Below are 12,813 nucleotides of genomic sequence, written 5' to 3' on the forward strand. Positions count from 1 at the left end.
GTTGTTCCTTTACATTACGGTTTCACAGGTGTGGTTACCAACGTGTGTCATCTGCTTGCATCCTTCAAGGACTTGTGATGTGTGACATAGGTATGTTGGCTTTACAATGGGGAACGCATTATGACTCTGTCATTGATAATACAAATTTAACAAATCACAGACTGACTCCAGATTGTTTTTTGTTTCAAGGGTGTTTATTGAAGTGCTCAGAAATGGGAGGGGGTTGTAATATGAGGATGGGTGATGGTGGAGGAATGTCCATGGCAGAGTCCAGTCTATTAGTCTCACAGGTGCACTGCCCATCTGGGCATAGGAAGTGGAGCTGGGGTAGTTCAAGTATGGACAGGGTAACAAAGTGGGTCAGTGGGGGGACAATCAGGGTGGTCTCATTTCCTGGCGGGGGTCTTGCCATCTTGCTCTGTCCTGTTCCTGGCTCTCAGGGACCGCTTGCGTGGTGGTTGTCCATCTGCAGGAGGTGGGGTGCTGGTGTGGTAGTCCTGTGGCGGGGCATCCTGTCCACTAGCACCGGTGGGGGTGGTGGGCAGTTCATCGTCCTGGCTAGTGTCAGGGGCCCCTTGGAGTGCCACGGTGTCCCTCATGGTCTGCTGTCTGTCCTTCAGCACCCCTGCGATGGTGCCCAGGGCGGAGCTGATGGTCCTGAGCTCCTCCCTGAACCCCAAATACTGTTCCTCCTGCAGGCGCTGGGTCTCCTGAAACTTGGCCAGGACCATCGCCATCGTCTCCTGGGAGGGGTGGTATGCTCCCATGATGGAGGAGAGGGCCTCGTGGAGAGTGGGTTCCCTAGGCCTGTCCGCCCCCTGTCGCACAGCAGCCCTCCCAGTTCCCCTGTGTTCCTGTGCCTCCGTCCCCTGGACGGTTTGCCCACTACCACTGCCCCCAGGTCCCTGTTGTTGGGGTGGTGGGTTATCCTGGGTTCCCTGTAGTGGTGGACACACAGCTGATTGACCTGTCCTGGCTACGGAGGTTTGGGCCCGCTGGGTGGGTGCTGTGCTGGTGTTACCAGAGGGTGGAAGGTCTGTGGTGGTCTGCGTCTGTGCAAGGGGAACCGACTGTCCCGAGGCGCACAATGGTCCGGGCTGGTAATCAGGATTCAGTAGGGCAGAGCTGGTATAGTCACTGTGGGCCTCTTCTGGGGGTGGAGTGGTGTTGTCTGGACCCTCTGGTGTGGTGACGGTCCTTCGGGTTCCTGCAGGGGCCTAAGAGCATGATTATAGCATGTGTGTGTGTGATGGTGGGCAATGGGTGGGTGTCTGTGTACCCCAGTGCTACTGTGTGGGGGCTTGTGTGATGATGGTTAGGGGGTGTTCTGGGTATGTGCAGTGGGCATGCTTTAGTGAGGGGTGACCATGCTTAGTTGTGTCATGCAGGACTTGGTGTTGGGATGAGTGGTTTGTGTTATTAGTACATTAGTGAGGATTTGGGGTGATAGGGGAGGGTGTGAGGGTGGGGTTGTGTGATAGCATGCAGGTAGGGTGGGGGATATGATAGTTAAGATTTGACTTACCAGTGTCCCATCCTCCACCGACTCCTCCGAGGCCCTCTGGATGCATGATGGTCAAAACTTGCTCCTCCCATGTTGTTAGTTGTGGGGGAGGAGGTGGGGGTCCCCCACCAGTCCGCTGAACCGCGATGTTGTGCCTGGAGACCGTTGATCGCACCTTCCCCCGTAGGTCGTTCCACCTCTTCTTGATGTCCTCCCTATTTCTTGGGTGCTGTCCCACAGCGTTGACTCTGTCCACGATTCTGCACCATAGCTCCATCTTCCTGGTTATGGAGGTGTGCTGTACCTGTGAGCAAAATAGCTGTGGCTCTACCCGGATGATTTCCTCCACCATGACCCTGAGCTCCTCCTCGGAGAAGCGGGGGTGTCTTTGGCGTTACATGGGGTGGTGTGTGTGATGTGTGGGGCGGTGTGAGTGTTGATGTGTGTGGTGATGTGTAGTGGTGTGTGGTGTTTAGTGCGTGGATGTGGTTTGGGTGATGGTGTTGTGTGCCTCTGTATGGTGGTGTTGTCTTGGCTGTGCTGTCTCTCTGGCCTTCGTCCGTGAATTTTGGTCGTAGGGGTTTGTGGGTGATGTGGGTGTGTGTTTTATATTGTGTTGGGTGTGTGGGAGTGGTGTTTGTATGTGTATCAGGTGTGTGTATTTGGAATTGTCCAATGTGGCGGTGTTTTGGAGATGTGTGTGTATTTTGAGCGCAGCGGTGTGTACCGCCAATGGAATACCGCGGTTGAAAGACCGCCACGTGGATTCGCATGGGCGTGTTTCTGTTGGCTTGGAGGTGGAGGTTTTGTTTTTGCCACTTTAACACTGACCTTTGGTGTGGCGGAGTTGTGTGGGTGTCTGTATTTCGGCGGATTCCGGGATGTGTGTCATAATAGCTGTGGCGGACTACCACCGCTGCGGCGGTGTATTGGCAGTCTTCTGCATGGCGGTAAGCACCTTTTAACGCCAGTGTTGTAATGACCCCCACAATCTTGAAAGACTCCTAAAAATGGAGACATATACATCCTCAGGGATATGAGACCCCAGAGACACTGTGGATTCCGAGGCCAGAAATGGACTATCAACTAGGGCGTCATTACAACATCGGCGGTCTTTTTTGAAGACCGCCGAGGGACCGCTGTGCGGAAGACCACCAGTTGTTGCGGTTTTCCGCTCGGCCTGTTATGACCGTTGGCAGCTCTCAGTCCTTTTACCGACGGAGAGCCGCCAACAGCCATACTGGCGTGAGGCGGGGAAGTTGAGGTTGCTCCACCTCCACCGCCACACCAACAGAACTGTGTTCTGTTGGCGGTGTGGTGTCGACGGAGCTGCCCCATGGCTCCCGTCCCCTCCCGGAGGATCGTCGGACCAGGTAAGTCGATCGTCCGGGAGGGGAGGGGGGTGGGGGGTGTTGTGTGGGTGCATGGGGGTGTGAGTGCGTGTATGCTTGCGGGGGTGTTGTGTGTATGGGAATGAGTGCGTGTATGTCTGTGGGTATGTCTGTATGGATGTGTGCGTGTATGTTTGAATGTGGGTGTGCGTGTCTGACTGTGTGTGTGGATGTAGGCATGTATGTCAGCGTGTGTGCGTGTAAGTGTGTAGGTGGTGCCTGCATGCATGTCTTGTGGGTATGGGTGATGTGATGTTGGGGGTCGGGGTGGGGAGGGGGGCCCTGCCACATTTGGGGGGTGGTGGGGGGTGTAGTGGAGGGGGTGGGGGAGACCCCTATCAGTGCCAGGGAATTCCTTCCCTGGCACTGAAAGTGCTTACCGCCATGGATTTCATGGCGGTTCAAATCGCTGGAAATCCACGGCGGTAAGCCGGGTCCAAATACTGCCAGCGGTATAGTGACGGCCGCCGGGCTGGAGACCCAGGTCTCCAGCCCAGCGGTTGTCTCCGCCCTGGCGGGCAGAACGGAGAACCGGTGGATGACCATGGCGGTTACCGCCATGGTCATAATTCCCCAAAGTAAGACCGCCAGCCTGTTGGCGGTCCTACCGCCGGTTTAACACCGACCGCCAGGGTTGTAATGACCCCCCTAGTCTCTAGAATTTGGAACTACTTGGAACTTGCTTCAAGCAGATCTTTCCAGGCCGCATTCCCAAGGTCATTCTTATGCCTTGCCAGCTACTTTTTATACTGAGTGAGACTATACTGCACAAGGATAGGATCTCTAAGCTTGGCGTTCAAGGCACACATAAGATGCTTCTGTACCAGGATACAACCCTTCTCAAACCATCTGGGCCTAGTTATAATACCTCGTGACACTGGGGCCTCCAAGAGACTAGATGCCAAATTAGAAATCGCTTCAAAGGCCCCCAGAAGTTTATAAGGTGAACTACTATCCCGTAGACAAACTCTAAACTCATTATCACAACAGGAGTACAATGTCCTAAAAAGTTGTCTGACTCTAACTGTGACCACCTCAATCTCCTACTCTGAGACTTAATTCTGGTGACTCCTCCAGCCCCCATTGGAAACTCTTGATCCAGGGGAGACCAACATAAGGACACACACACACACTGGGTTATGGTCACTAAAGGGGCTCTTGGGTATCTCTGTCATGGTGAAACAAGGGAAAACAGATACTGAGACAAAAATAAAGTCACAAAACGTCTATCAGTCTTGCCCAATGAAAGTGGGATTTAATACAATCAGAGAAGGAGAAATCTTATCCAAAGAGAAAATTACATTAAACTTGCTTAACAAAGAATTTAATAAGGAACCTTGGCGTGACTGTTCTAAGTGATAGCCCCTTAAAAGCATACAACCCGACTCATGTTCACCACTCACCCTGGGATCCCCACACAGATGAACATTAAAATCTTTAGTCACCATAGTCTCAGCTATAAATGAACTGATACCATGTTGGTTCTGTAAAAACAAACCCAGGGCCTGAATATTAGTTACATCTTGAGAGTGGGGCCCAGCATTGTAAGAATTCAACAATATCAACTTGGAAGGTCCAACAGAAGTAATACTAATCCCTTCAAAGCAGAAGACCCTGTAGTTAACACATTAAACTTTCCCTTAATTGCCAGTGACCCGAATCCCCTTTGGTCTTCCATTCTGAGATTCTGTCGCTGGAGTGAAATAAGTCTTGTACCCCTGCAAGAAAAAACAGTTAGATATTGCCCATGTCTCCTGTAAATAGGTGACTTAAATGTCTCTGATGAAATCCTGCCACATGGGATCTTTAAACTTGCCTGCAAGCCGCGCAATGTTCTGACTAAAGAATTTAAGCACCTTCTCGTCAGAGTCCAGTAGATCTCTTAATGCTGATTTGATATATTCATCATGGCCCCACTCCTGATCCCTGTACCCATCTTCTTCCTGACAGAGAGTGGGGGTCCAGCATCTTCTCCAGAGTTGTCCCCCTGGTTGGAACTAGGTGAGTGCATGGTTGGCCATGGCCAAAGATTCTAAAGCAAGGTGGAATAAAAGTGATGAGAGAGGGCAGCTGAGTCCCGTTCCCTGTCTTATGGAAAGCAATGTTGAGGAATCCACTGCATCGAGTTGTGCTTCTAGTGTCTAATCCGCCATCAAACATTGTTATTAAACTGTTGCTCCATTCCAAACCTTTCCAGGACTTTGGCTTTGGATAAGGCCTTTTGACTTGCTCGAAAGCCTTTTCCACATATAAGGAAACAGCCAGAGCTTCCTGGTCTGAGTCTCTGGATGTCCAAAGCAGATACAGCATTGATGTCATATGAGAGGGATGTATCAAGGATGCTATGACTTTGAATAACCTGGTCACTAGTATTTTGGTTGAGGTTTTATATTTCCAAATTTATGCTGGATTTAGGCCTGTAACTCCAACAATCCAACATGTCTTTGCCCTACTTTAGTAGTAGGGTGATGGCTTTGTTGGAGAGAGCTCCAAGAGTACTGGACTCCTCAGCCTCTCTGAAGGCTTTGTAGAGCATGGGTATAATCTGTGGTTTATGGGTTTTAAGGAATTCACCTGATCTGTTTTCCCCAGGGGATTTGCAGGCTGGGAGTTTTGAGATGGGATGTCTTTCTCCCACTGAAAACTTTCTAATCTCTTCAGAGAGAGAGACAAGGGCTGTGATTTAAGGACTTTAGCTACCTTAGAATGTATAATAGTGTCCCTAAAGGGACTCCTAGTAAGACATATGCATCTGTGGTATCTTCCAGGTGCCTGAGGAGATATCCCTGGCTGTTATGTGCTGCAGGTATCACCAGCTGAGCCTCCTGCTGTTTAGCTGAAGCACTAGCATCCCTGCCTCTTCTCTCCCCCTTTCATAATGGCACCATTTCAATTTTGCCAAGGCATTTTCTATTCTGTTGGTATACTGAGTATGGAGGGCAAATTTCTCTGCTTCATGTTGATGTTATATAATGGGGTGGAGTAGCATTCAGTTCTGCCGTAAGTTTTGTAATATTATCATCCAGGTGTTTTTTCTCTGCCTGAGTTCTGCTCTTTATGAGAGTGGTGTCCCATATATTTGGGCCTCTCCAGGTCACTTTACCCACAGCCCTTATTTTTGGGGGAGATACGGGTGCAAAGTCTCTGCACAATAAGTGGGAAGATGCACATTTGGTAGGTGTTTCTCTTTTGGTTTTTATAGTTGGAGGCAGACATCCTTCAGCCGCCATCTGTCAGTTTGCAATGGCCTAGATGGATGAAGATTAGGACTGAGCAGTGGTTGGATACCCCTCCTGGTAGAATATCAGGCCAAAATTGATGTAAACATGGTCCTTGTGTGAGGAAACGTTCTATCCTGGAGAAGGTGCTATGTGGCCAAGGACTAAAAGTTCCTCGGACACTGTGTGGGCCAGACAAACATCTACCAGTCAAGGATATTGATGATGTTAGCCAGGACGGCTCTACCCAAGGCATTGTGTTTGTCAGAGGGGCCAGTAGCCACAATGGGGTCTATTGTGATAGTCCAGTCCTCCCTATGACTACTACTGTAGTCCAGAATTCCATAAGGAGTGTAGTTAAATGAGCAAAACATGAGGCTCTGGTTTGGTTAGGGGTGTATATGGCACCCAGGATCAGTGTCTGGTTCTTTATTTTTGAGAATGTGTACTGTACTTCCCCATCAGTTCATGTATGTAGCATCTTATGGGGGATAGATTTATTGATGAGAATTGCTACTCCATATTTTTTTGCCCGCATGGATGGATTGTGATTAGGGATTCTCTTTTTAGGTCAATGCCTAGTTGTGTACGACCGTCCAAACCAATCATATCTTTAGCTTGCCTGCCTCATCGAGGTACAAATGAGTTTCCTGAATCAGGGCAATGTCTGTGTAGCAGTGGTCTTAGAGGCTCAGGATTGTTTGTCACTTACTATAGCTATTCAGACCAGTAACATTCTACGATAGGTTAGGTGCCCTTGGGGATGCAGCTAGGGACATCCTATTCTAGGGGGGCTGGTGAGAAAGCTGTGCAAGGAATTATTTTCTAGAAATACTTGAAGAGGCAACATGGGCTGCTGTGTCATTGTGTGGATCACTTCCGATGGATGTAATCTGATCAACTGTCTCTATTGTTGCTGAGGGTGGTAGAGGCTGATTGCGAGGTAAAGGTCTCAGAATGTTCTGGGATGAGTTGGACCTGCAAAAGAAGGATTATCTATCAGGTGGCTTAGGCTATTTTGCTTATCACTAACTTAACCCTTAAGGAGCGAGAAGTGCTCCTTAGGTTGCCAAATGGGGCATGCCCTACGGGGTACTTTGTGCTGTTTCAAAGACTATTTATAGGGGTATAGTGGTGTTTGAGCTAATTACCGGTTGTGCATAGTGAGCGTGAGGTAGGGTAAGTGAACTTCAGTGTTAAGGGAGTTGACAGAGGGGCCTGTTGCATTCCCCACCACCCTACCATGCAGCCTTGGTAAGCACTTGTGTGTTCAGTGTGTTTCTCCAATCATTAAGTATATTATTCTAGGTGAAGTTTTACTTTGTTTGGCCAAAACATGGGTGCCTGCAAAAAAGCAAAGAAGAGAAAGTAGTGGACCACTGATGGAGAAATTGGTCATGGTGCTGTTAAGACATTCAGTGCACAGGGTTAGAGTTCTGGAATCTCAAGGTGTGGCACCAATGGACATTTCCTGTCATTCAGAGCGAGAAGAACCTGAGATTTGTTGCTGTTCTGTGCCAAGGGATCTACCACCTTATTGAGGCTCTTTCTATTAGATCCCCTGCCCTAGGGAGAGTAACACCTCCTGCAGGGCTCCGTATTCCGGGACAGCAATCACTGCCTTTATCAGCTACCAGTGGAGCGGTCGGCCATGAGTTTTTGGGTTCAGTGTCCATAGAAGTTATGCCTTCCCTATTCAGGAAAGCTGAGAGGTCTTCCAAAATCTGAAGTTATGTGGTCTGGCTGTTGATGGTGATACCGTGATCGCTGGTTCAAGCAGGCCATATTTATTGTTGTTTTGTTGGAGCTGTTGCCTTAAAGCCAGAATGTGTTTCCTTTTTTTTGAGAACAGCGTCTTGTGGGAGGTTTGCCACAATGTGTATTTGTTGGCCTTCTAGTAGGAGGGGTCCATTTTGATTTCTGGCTGACTGTACGATCTTATGCACTGGTGCGTGTTGCATCAAGCAGACTTTGGTCACCCCAGGGCAGCCCGAGGTTTGGACATAATCCTGTGTGCTCTTTGTATTTTCAGATGAACAGTAAAGTGTATGTCCAGGAATTCCGTCAGCATAAACTCAAGGCACGCGGGCAGCTGGTCTTCCTCCACATTTTCCAGGACCCCTCAAATGCAGATATTGTGGAAGCCTGGGTGGAAAACTCAATTTTCTACCAAGGGCAGAGTTAGGGCTACTACTTGAGTATTTTCCACTCATGCAGCAGCATAATCAACTTGAATGGCCGCATACTCTTGCGCACCCTGTGGAGCTGTTCACACAGCACAAAATGTGCTACTGGTGCCAAATCATAGGGCGACGTACATATTTCTGCCTGTTAGTGGAACACCATGGAATCTCTTGGAGTTTTTATGTAGTTTTATGTAGTTTCACCCTCCGCTCATATTGATCCCCTGGAGCAGTCTTCTAGGTCTACGATCTTCTTCATGAGACTCTAGATTTCTGTCCCCCAGTTACTTGCCTTTTAATGTCCTGCTGGCCACTGTGCCTGCTCGTTTGTGCACTGATGCACGTCAGAGCACATGCATTTTATGTCTGTTTCAAGGCCAGTGAGAGGTGCTGCCAAAATCCTTGGAGGGACTCGCTGTCCCAGGATTCCTTCCCGTTGCCTGGGGGCTGGCCTGGAGACGAGGGCATTTCAAAGCGAGCTAAGTAGCCCCGCTGTGCGGGACGTGCGCGGGCAGCGCCCGGGGCAAGGGAGGGCCCGTCTGTACCTATGCGAGACCGCTGGAGGCCGGTTTGGGCAACCTCTCTGAGCCCCCAGGTAAGACTGACGGAGCCCTGTGTGTTTTTCTCTGCGTAGTATATCTCATTCTGCTGTGAAGTTAAATCAAGTATTAAATGGGGAAGCAAAAGGCTAAGAGAAGTCCCATCATGGGCCCTGCTCAACCGAAGGTACCCAAGCTTCTCCAACTCTCACTCCCCCTTTCAAACTGTGTAGTCAAGGAGATTGACTCATTGATAGAGGAGGTGGAATCCATTTTAAATAAGAAGGAGAAAAACCAGAGGAAAGGCCTGAAGAATGGTTCTCTTACATCGTTTCTCACTATTACACCATCCGGTAAAAGTAGCCCCAAACCTAATAAAGCTCGCCAGAAGGTGCCGGCATTTCAGGATGACACCACGAAAGCCAGCTCACCCACCTGCCCTCCACTTCCCCAAAACGTAGAAGTCTCACCAGGGTGCGTAGCTATTCATGAAATACCCTGCTCCAATCGCGTCTCTCATCTGGAGCATCAGGACCTTATGTATACCCAAGAGGGTCCTATTTTATTTCCGCGACATTCTAGCCAACTCCCGTTTGAATCCCCTAGCGTATTGTTGCAGGGGAATTTAATTCCCTTGGTGACTGATCTGAAAAAGGAAGTGAGAAACTTGAAAGCTCTAATGGCTGAAATACTCAATGTACTTAAATCTATTGACCTGACGAGAGATTATTCCCATACTCATGAGGGTGAGGTAGCCCTTTTGAACACTCAGTATTCCGCTACCTCCGGGACTGTGCAAAATCCAAATGGCCCAAGTTGCCCCAAAGAGCAGGTTCACACCCTCAGAGTCCCTATGACCAAATGTGACAATGCTCCACGTCTTGGGGGGGGAGTTAATGTGCCATTGGGGCACCATCCACGTGTGGAGTGGGACTAAACAACTGCTTATGGCCATCGCAAAAAACTATAGTAATGGCCATCCAATCTACATGTGTAATGTTCCCCCACTACCCCCCAACACTCAGAAAGACAAATCCTCACTTATAAATAAGGTCTCGCATTGGGTACGCCACACTAGACAATGTGGTTCTATCATTCACTCGGAAATTCTGTCGGCTGATCAATTTAGCAGCAACTCAGGCTGTCGGGACATTATCAAATTTACACTTGCCAGCACACATCTGGCAGAGGGCCTACTTTCCATGGAGGCCCGCAACTACCCACGGAAGGGAACTGCTATTTTTCTTAGTGACAGCTGGCCTGTTATTAGTACCTTGGGGATGAATTTCTTGCCTGCCCCAAAGCCTATGATGTCGAGTGAGGCCATTGGGCGTTTAGCCTTTAATGAAGAAACGCCCAGTGCTGCTGTGTTGGAGAACCCTGCACTTGCTCCCGAGAAATTGAATTCATCTGACCTCGACTGCTTGGCGATTACATCTGACATTGATTGACTGAATCCTCTTACACCTTTTAAGGGTGGAAACAGTTCTCTGTCATTGGTTCCTCCTTTTTTTTATACTCCCCAAACCTCTAAAGTCATGGATCCAAGGAAGAAGCCACCTTCTTCTAATGCTATCACAGCAGCTGCTAATTCCAAGGAGCTCCTTATTGGACCTAACCTTTCTGTCATTCCCTACAAAGACTTTTGCCTTATTGAATCTACAGAGATGAACTTCCTGTCCTGGAATGTGGCCGGAATCCGCAGCAAATTAGTTGATCCAGAATAGGGGGCGTTTATAGATAATTTTGGCATTTGTATGCTCCAGGAAACCTGGGACACCCACTACATGTACAGACATGGGTTCTGCTCCTTTTGTAAAGAAACCAAGCGATCATCTGCCGGCAGGGCAGCAGGGGGACTTATTACTTGGATAAGAATGACTGAGGAGCCTGGAGCAAGAGAAATATACATGGATTCTCCCGATATCTTAGCCATCGCTATTCAGTCCAATCAAGCTCCTTCTGTTTTGTGTATTAACCTTTATAATAGACCAGACCTTCCTAATCACTTGTCCCCCACTATTCAGACCCTGAATTCCCTCGTATTGGATTTTCATTTAACTCACTACATTATTATAGCTGGGGATTTTAATGCGTCTATTGGGCCTAATTTAGCGTTTTCTGAGGCTACACAGCTAAAAGACCTGATATGGAATATCTCCCCCCACTCCTTCCAGATAAAGCCCCCTAAAACTAGTAATAGGGCTCTCCAGGTTATGGATCTTATGCTATTGCACGGCCTCCGTTCAGGTAATGGGCGTTTTCCTTCCGAAAGCCCTGCCAAACCAACTTTTTTTTAGAGGGTCATATAGTAGCATTTTGGATCTTGTTCTTTTTGACGTAAGGATGTGGCATTTCATAAAAGATCTAAGAGTGGGAAATCAATACACCAGTGATCATGCACCCCTTTTAGTATTATTCGATAAACATCCTTTTTTAAGTATTGAGCCCCCCTCTGCTTATGCAGTTCCTGAGGCTCTGGAGGTGTCAACTAATAAGAGCGTGGTGAGATGGGAGTCATTTAAATATTTGTACAAATTATGGGATAGATTGTGTGCCCTAGTTGCCACCCACCAGCTATTTATGGATCTCTTTTTGTACACTCCGAATGAGGTAATGAACTTGCATTTTGATTTTTTGTCCACTCTCAAAGAGCAATTTTTTTAAACTATTCGGGAGAATATCCATTTAGGAGCTCACGCTACACATAGGTGGTTCAATAAAGAATGTAGGAAGGATAAGTGTGACCTGACAGAAGCACTGAGATCTAAAGACAGAGACAAGATAATTCTGGCTAGGCGAATCTATGCTTCTATACTTAAGTCCAATAAAAATAATTGGGAAGAGACATCATGGAAAGAACTAGCACAGGCTGCCTAGGATTCTGACTCTATACGCTTCTGGTCCTTGGTGGCCAAAGTGGTTGAAATCAAGTTCAAAGGCTGGTGTGTCATATTCCCTCAGAAACCTGGACTAGCTATTTTGTGGAGCTGTACGATTTTGTCCCTGATGGCGCTATTGTGAATTGTGGCGAACTACCACACCTTCATTGGACCTTGGACACTCTGAAACTCTTCACACTGAAGGAAACACAGCTTGCCATCAAGGCCCAAAAGCTAGGGAAGGCCCCAGGGCCAGATGACATTCCTTCAGACATGTTTAAATTGGACCTGAATCATTGGGGCCTATATGTCAATAGGCTCTTAAATGCCGTTCTGGCAACCAGAATTTATCCCCGGTCATGAAAGGGTGCAATCATTGTCCCGATACATAAAAAAGGGGAGAGAGGCATCCTGGGGAATTATAGACCCATTAGCCTGCTGGACAATCTACAAAAGATCTTTTGCCATCAGATATTAAGCAGGCTAAAAGATTGGATTGAAGACAACCAAGCACTCAGCCACCATCAGGCGGGCTTTAGAAACAAAATAAGCACAATTGATCAGGTATTTCGTTTTCTTACTATTAAATGGAGAACGGTAGATGTGGATGAAGGGAAGTCTGCTTTTGATCTTGTTCCACGCTGTAAGCTTTGGGAGGTCATGAGCAAAGTGGGGGTGCCGGGTACCATGTTGAATATAATTAAAGATTTGTACTCTGACAATTATGCCAGAATTCGATGGGGGCCAAAGGGTGAGTTAACAACAGAGATCCCCATATGTCGAGGGGTGACACAGGGGTGTGTGCTAGCACTTACTCTCTTCCTCTTATTTATAAATGAACTGGACTTTCTTTGCTGCCGCAGGCCCTTGTGGTGAGTCCCGGCAACGTTTCTTTCGGGGGCAGAGCCAAGCCCCTTTGAAGAGCCAATAAAGATCTGATCGCGCTCCAGCTTCGCGGGACGCGCTGGGCTTTCTTTGCTGCCGCAGGCACCGGGGGTGAGTCCCGGCAACATTTCTTTTGGGGGCAGAGCCAAGCCTCTTTGAAGAGCCAATAAAGACCTGATTGCGCTCCCGCTTTGCGGGACGCGTGCAGGCC

This window comes from Pleurodeles waltl, chromosome 12 (assembly GCF_031143425.1).
Source record: "Pleurodeles waltl isolate 20211129_DDA chromosome 12, aPleWal1.hap1.20221129, whole genome shotgun sequence".
NCBI classification, from domain to species: Eukaryota; Metazoa; Chordata; class Amphibia; order Caudata; family Salamandridae; genus Pleurodeles; species Pleurodeles waltl.